The sequence below is a fragment of the Neofelis nebulosa genome, chromosome 4, assembly GCF_028018385.1.
Source record: "Neofelis nebulosa isolate mNeoNeb1 chromosome 4, mNeoNeb1.pri, whole genome shotgun sequence".
Classification (NCBI taxonomy): domain Eukaryota; kingdom Metazoa; phylum Chordata; class Mammalia; order Carnivora; family Felidae; genus Neofelis; species Neofelis nebulosa.
Genome location: NC_080785.1, coordinates 30,454,433 through 30,460,432, shown reverse-complemented (window position 1 = coordinate 30,460,432; position 6,000 = coordinate 30,454,433). Strand labels below are relative to the sequence as shown.

The 6,000-nt window shown below is 39.9% G+C and overlaps 1 long non-coding RNA gene across 2 annotated transcripts in view; it reads right to left on the bottom strand.

Moving 5' to 3' along the window:
- Positions 1–381: 381 nt before the first annotated feature.
- Positions 382–6,000, bottom strand: part of LOC131509071 (uncharacterized) — a 265,862-nt gene continuing 260,243 nt past the window's right edge. Inside the window, exon 7 of one of the 2 annotated variants that reach the window (XR_009260279.1) lies at positions 382–794. This is a non-coding gene — a long non-coding RNA (uncharacterized LOC131509071). The remainder of the gene's footprint in view (positions 795–6,000) is intronic. The other variant, XR_009260280.1, reaches the window with a different exon arrangement.

Below are 6,000 nucleotides of genomic sequence, written 5' to 3'. Positions count from 1 at the left end.
TCTGTCCCTCTCTCGCTCACCCTCTCTCTCAAAATTAAAATAAACATTATATATATGTAAGTTTTCCTGTGTTGTTGATGTTACCTATACATCTAGAGCTGACAGTAAGATAATTTTTTAATGTTTTAACAAAAAATTTGAAAGATTCCAGAAAAATAAAAAAAAATTTCTCATCCATTATTAAGATTGCTTCTCAAGGTTTCAGCTTTTGCACAGTCATGATGATGGCTCCTCACCTTGGGCAGAATGAAGACCACCTTATGTATCATATGTAACAGGTATACATATTTAAATGCATAGAAAGATTTATTCATTTGCTTAACAGATATTTATTTATTGAGCCTCACCTATTTGTTAAGCACCAGACAGCGAACAAAAAAGTCTCAATGCTCATAAATAAATTCAACATATGTCTAGTGATCACAAAAGCTGAGAAGAAAAGCAGAGCTGCAAGATACAGAGTTCTGAGTGGGGAATGGGATTCTGTTTTCTACAGTATTGTCTCTGAGAGCCTATCTGTAAGGTGACATTGAACACAGAAATGCAGATGTCTGAAGGAAAGAACCCAGGCAAAGGAAATAGTAAGCACACTATCATTCTCTCTTATATTGGTGACTCTACAAAATGTTTTCTGGTAACTCAGGAGCCAGGTCTTAGCGAAGTCTTGGGCAACAGTTGAAAGCTGTTGCTACATTTAGGTGCACGTAGAAGGGTCATCATATGTTGAGCATGAAATAGCCGTGTCTCCAGACCAGTGTAATAGTGCACTGATTCATTTTCTGCTTTATACTTTCCTGAAAAAAGATACTGATACAAATTCTTTAAAAAAAATTTTTTTAATATCCATTTATTTTTGAGAGAGAGACAGATAGAGAGACAGACAGACAGACAGAGCATGAGCAGGAGAGGGGCAGAGAGAGAGGGAGACACAGAATCCGAAACAGGTTCCAGGCTCTGAGCTGTCAGCATACAGCTGGATGCGGGGCTTGAACCCATGAACCATGGGATCATGACCTGAGCTGAGGTCAGATGCTTAACCTACTGAGCCACCCAGGAGCCCCAATACTGATTCAAATTCTGCTTGGTTTTCCAGTGCATAATTAAGTAGTGTCATTCAGTTGGGAATGTGTAACAGTTTCTACTACCCAAGCATTATTTTTTATATGCCAAACATGTTATAGGTAACAACTCTCACATTTATTATCTTAAATCCTCAGTTGAAGTTCATAGATGTTTCTAGTTTTTTGAGGTATATTATTGATTCACAGGTCTTAATTAGCCCAAATTTGTATTTATTAATTTCTACAACAAGGCCAAGAACTCTGATGTTTATCTTTCACTGATGGATGACAATTGTTTTAAGGAGAAAAAGACTAATACTGAGTAAAACATGTCTCACAGAGCCAAAGGAATGTTTATGGGGGACTTTCGTCATATGCGCTTCACCTCTCCTACAGTCATTGTTATTCAAGAATAATTTGCTCTCAGGGGTGCCTGGGTGACTCAGTCAGTTAAGTGTCCAACTTCGGCTCTGGTCACGATCACAAGGTTTGGGGGTTTCAGCCTTTCATCGGGCTCTGTGCTGACAGCTCAGAGCCTGGAGCCTGCTTTGGATTCTGTGCTTCTGTCTTTCTGCCCCTCCCCCGCTCATACTCTGTCTTTCTCTCTCTGTCAAAAATAAAGATTAAAAAAAAAATAAAAAGAATCATTTGCTTCATGCAAAGTTCATTCACGTAGAATACTGTAAAAGATCAAAGCTCTATATTCAGTTTAATAGTCTTAGAGAGCAGATTGGATCAACTGAAATCGTAAATATATTCTTAGAAATATGGTTATGTCTGTGGAACAAAATACCAACTATTAGAAAGTTTAAGAGAACTAAAGGGTTATTCTGGTTACACACACACACACACGCACACACACACACACACACCCCAATTAATACAGAGGGAAGCTCTCCAAGTACAGTGGAAACTCAAGCCTTAGGTATAAATCACAGGACTAATGAATGAATAGGGAGGTTCTAGCTATTAGATTCAGAAAGGTTATTATCTGATTCATAAAGGCTTTTAGTAATACACAAATGCGTGTTTAAAAATGTGACATTTACTTAAGCCATACTTTTTGTTACAGTCATTTAAATTATTAATAAGACCACAGCTTTTAAGATGGCTATAGTCAAAAGGAATTCCAAAAGATGATGTGGAGATTATTAAGCAGGCTTTTATTCTGTAACTTCTGTGTTTGTAAAGTCTGCCTTTCTGTTTTGGTTCTTTTATTTTGTTTACTAACAGAGCAGTTTAGGTTTTCCTTGGAAGTAGAAGGTACGATAATAAAGCAGTTCTCAAGTACTTATATATACATGGGAGGCAGTCCTCCCACCTCCCAAGTTCACCTCCTTAGTCAGGATACTGAAGGAAGGATATTCCCAAGAATATATTTCTCATCCTTCTTGGGATGGGAAAGCGATTTCACTTTCAAATAATGCTTATATATGTTTAAAACCCTGAGCATTCTGAAATTATTGCTTTTCTAGGACTGATGCTGACTGATGTGGGAGACTGAAATTGAGTAGTCTCTGCCCTCAAAGATCCAGAAATTTATTGGATACATTTTAGAGGGGCAGTGGGACACTTCTGGAACTCTTCAAGTTTCATGACCTTCAAAAAGACCTGAGAAGGAATTCTAGCTTCACTACTTAGGATAATGGAATTGAATATACCCCTGGACATCCAACTCTCTTGCTTGTAAAATGGGATGATAATAATATCTATTTTGAAAACTTTTGTGAGGATTAAAAATATCTAGTATGGAGACGCCTGGGTTGTTCAGTCAGTTGAGCATCAATTCTTAATTTTGGCTCAGGTCATGATCCCTGGATCATGGGATCAAGCCCTGCATTGGGCTCTGTGCTGAGTGTGGAGCCTGCTTAACATTCTCTCTCCCTCTTTCTCTCTGCCCCTATCCCCCCTCTCTAAAAACGAACAAACAAACAAACAAAGTATAAGTGTCTAATGTGTTCAAAACTTAATAGGTGAAATACAACTCTTGACCTTCTTTCCCATCAAAACAACTTGTTTTGGGGGCACCTGGGTGGCTTAGTTGGTTGAGCGTCTGACTTCAGCTCAGGTTATGATCTCACGGTTCATGGGTTCAAGCCCTGTGTTGGTGGGCTCTGTGTGGACAACTCGGAGCCTGCAACCTGCTTCAGATTCTGTGTCTCCCTCTCTCTACCCTCCCCACTCACACTCTGTCCCTCTCTCTCAAAAGTAAATATACATTAAAAACATTAACAACAACAACAACAACTTGTTATCCCCTCAGCCTTCCCCAACATATTAAATAGCACTAGCTTCCACTCAGTCTCTCAACACAGAAACAGGGGACTCATTCTTGATTACTTTCTTTCCTTCAGGCCTACATTCAATGCATTAGCAAGTCACTTCAATGAGGTCCCCATTTGACCTCTGCTTACCATCCCCCATTCTCTCTCCAAGGCTACTCAATAGTTTCCCAAGGTTCTCTTCACCTGTACCATTTCCCCCACTTACATCTCAGCTCAACAGCCAGACTGATTTTTGAAATGCACATAACAGATCATGTCATCCTCTGTGATTCTCATAGAGACACTTGATTTTTAATCCTCGGCACCCATTTTGGTTACCAATCTAACGCAGCTAATCCAAGTAGTGAAATAAGACAGAGTGAGTTGGAACTTCATGCCACTTACTGCTCTAGTTATTCTGTAGCTCAGTTTTCAAATCTGTGAAATGGGATGAAGTTATTGGGGTGGGGAGGGAAGGTACGAAAAAGTCCACGAAAAGTCCACTTCATAGTGTCTAGCACATAGTAGGCTCAAGAAAGTGATCTGCTTATTAGTGCATCTCAAATGGTTGGTTGTAGACCTTGGTCCTTTGATTCCTTGCAAGATCCTCTGCCTTTAACTTTCTCTCTGATAGCTTCTGCCACCAAAGCTCACTGTCTGTACTGGTTAACATCCTCCTTCTCTATTTCTCAGCCCCTTTGAGATAAAGCAAATGCTTTTGGAAACAAACTGGAACCATTATTCCATTTCTCTATAAAACCACTGTTTATGTTCTTAGGAAACTTGGTTTCTATTTTTTTGTACATTTTGTTGCTGCACATTTTAAAAAGTGTAATAAAACCAGAAAAGGCAAAGAACGCACATGTTTGAGGTCAATGATGGCAAAAGAAAAGTGGGCTGCTGAATCCCCTGGTCTGACTCAGGCCATTCTTAGGTTCCAGCGGTTCTAACTGGGTTTCTAATTTCAGTCCTCCTGAACATGGGTTTTTCTTGTCGGACTTTTCTTGAGTCTTTTTTTTTCCCCTTCAATTTAACCCTGCTTGTAACCTCAATCAAGCTATCATGCTACTCTCTCGTGTTCTCTGTGGGCACAAGGCTCCCTCTGTTTGCTTTGAGAAGCACAGCCTTCAGACTTCGGCCAAGCAGAATTCTGGTTATTTTAGTTACTCTGTGTAGCATCTTCCTCCCCCACCCTTCTCTCCCTTCTAGATTCTTCCTCTGAGTCTCTTGGATTCACCAACTCTTTTATTATGTGCATGTTCTACTCCTTCCTAATACCTGGATCATCTTCCATTTAACATATAGAGATTTAGAGGCTGGAACAAATGAATATTTAAAGCATGCCTTTACCAAGGTTAAGAATCATAGTATAGTAATATCTGCAAAAATGATGCACAGAAGCATCATTTCATTTCCTTAGATCCAGAAGGAAACCAGGCTTTTTAATGCTAGTGGCCTCATGAGCCCTACTGCTCCCTCTATGCTGCCAGCTGGTCACCAAAAATTCTGTCACCCTTATGCCTTGTGCAGCTATGCTACACCCCAGCATTTCTTGTAGTTACGATTGTCCTGGTAGTAATGCAGTATCGGTACACACAATGTGTTTTCTTTTCTGGAGAAGTCTTTTAAGAAAAGGGTATGCTTCCTACACACTTTCTTTCCTATTTTGCCTGCTGGATTCAGCGGAGAATGGGTTCTAGAGAACAGAAACTCCCAATATAATGAAAAGCCTTGGGGCGCCTGGGTGGCTCAGTCGGTTGAGCGTCCGACTTCGGCTCAGGTCATGATCTCACGGTCCGTGAGTTCCAGCCCCGCGTCGGGCTCTGTGCTGATGGCTCAGAGCCTGGAGCCTGTTTCAGATTCTGTGTCTCCCTCTCTCTCTGACCCTCCCCTGTTCATGTTCTGTCTCTCTCTGTCTCAAAAATAAACATTAAAAAAAAATTTTTTTAAAAAAAAAGAAAAAAGAAAAGCCTTAGTTCCCGAATTATGAAATATGGAGGAGCTACTGAAAAATAAATTCATATATTTGAGTCATTTTATATTTGGGGTCTATTTTATACAGCACTTAATGTTATTCTAACACAGTGTTCTGATTCTTGTTGCTTTATCAGAAATCTGTTTTCCCTCACTCCTCCCAGCCTGCCCGCCTGCCCTCCCTCCCTCCCTCCCTTCCTCCCTTTATTTCTTCCTTTCTTCCCTTCCTTCCTTCCTTCTTTTTCTTTCTCTCTCTTCTTCCTCCTCCTCCTTCTTTTCTCTCCCCCCACCCCCCACCCAACGCCTCATTCTATCCCTTTTCTCTTGGACCTTTTAGGATCTTCTCAGTGTTCCCAGTATTCTGAAATTTTAGTATGGTATGCTTGGCAGGTTTTCAATCTTTATGCAGAGGATTCTGAATTTCTTTCATTTATGAAAAGTTATTTCTTTCATTTCTAGAAAATGAACTATTTCATTTCTAGTTTAATATCTTTTTTCCTTTCTTGTGGAAATCCCAATCAAACTCCTAAACTCATTCTCTAATTTTCTTGTGTTTCTTCTAACGTCTACTTCTTTTTTTCCTCTACCTTTTCCTTTGCTTAAGAGATACTAATGACTCCTCAGTCACCTGTGCTCAAACAAGTTCTAGTAGTTTCTATGCTTTGGCAGCCAAGAGAACTAAGAGAGTTATAGGGCAGCTG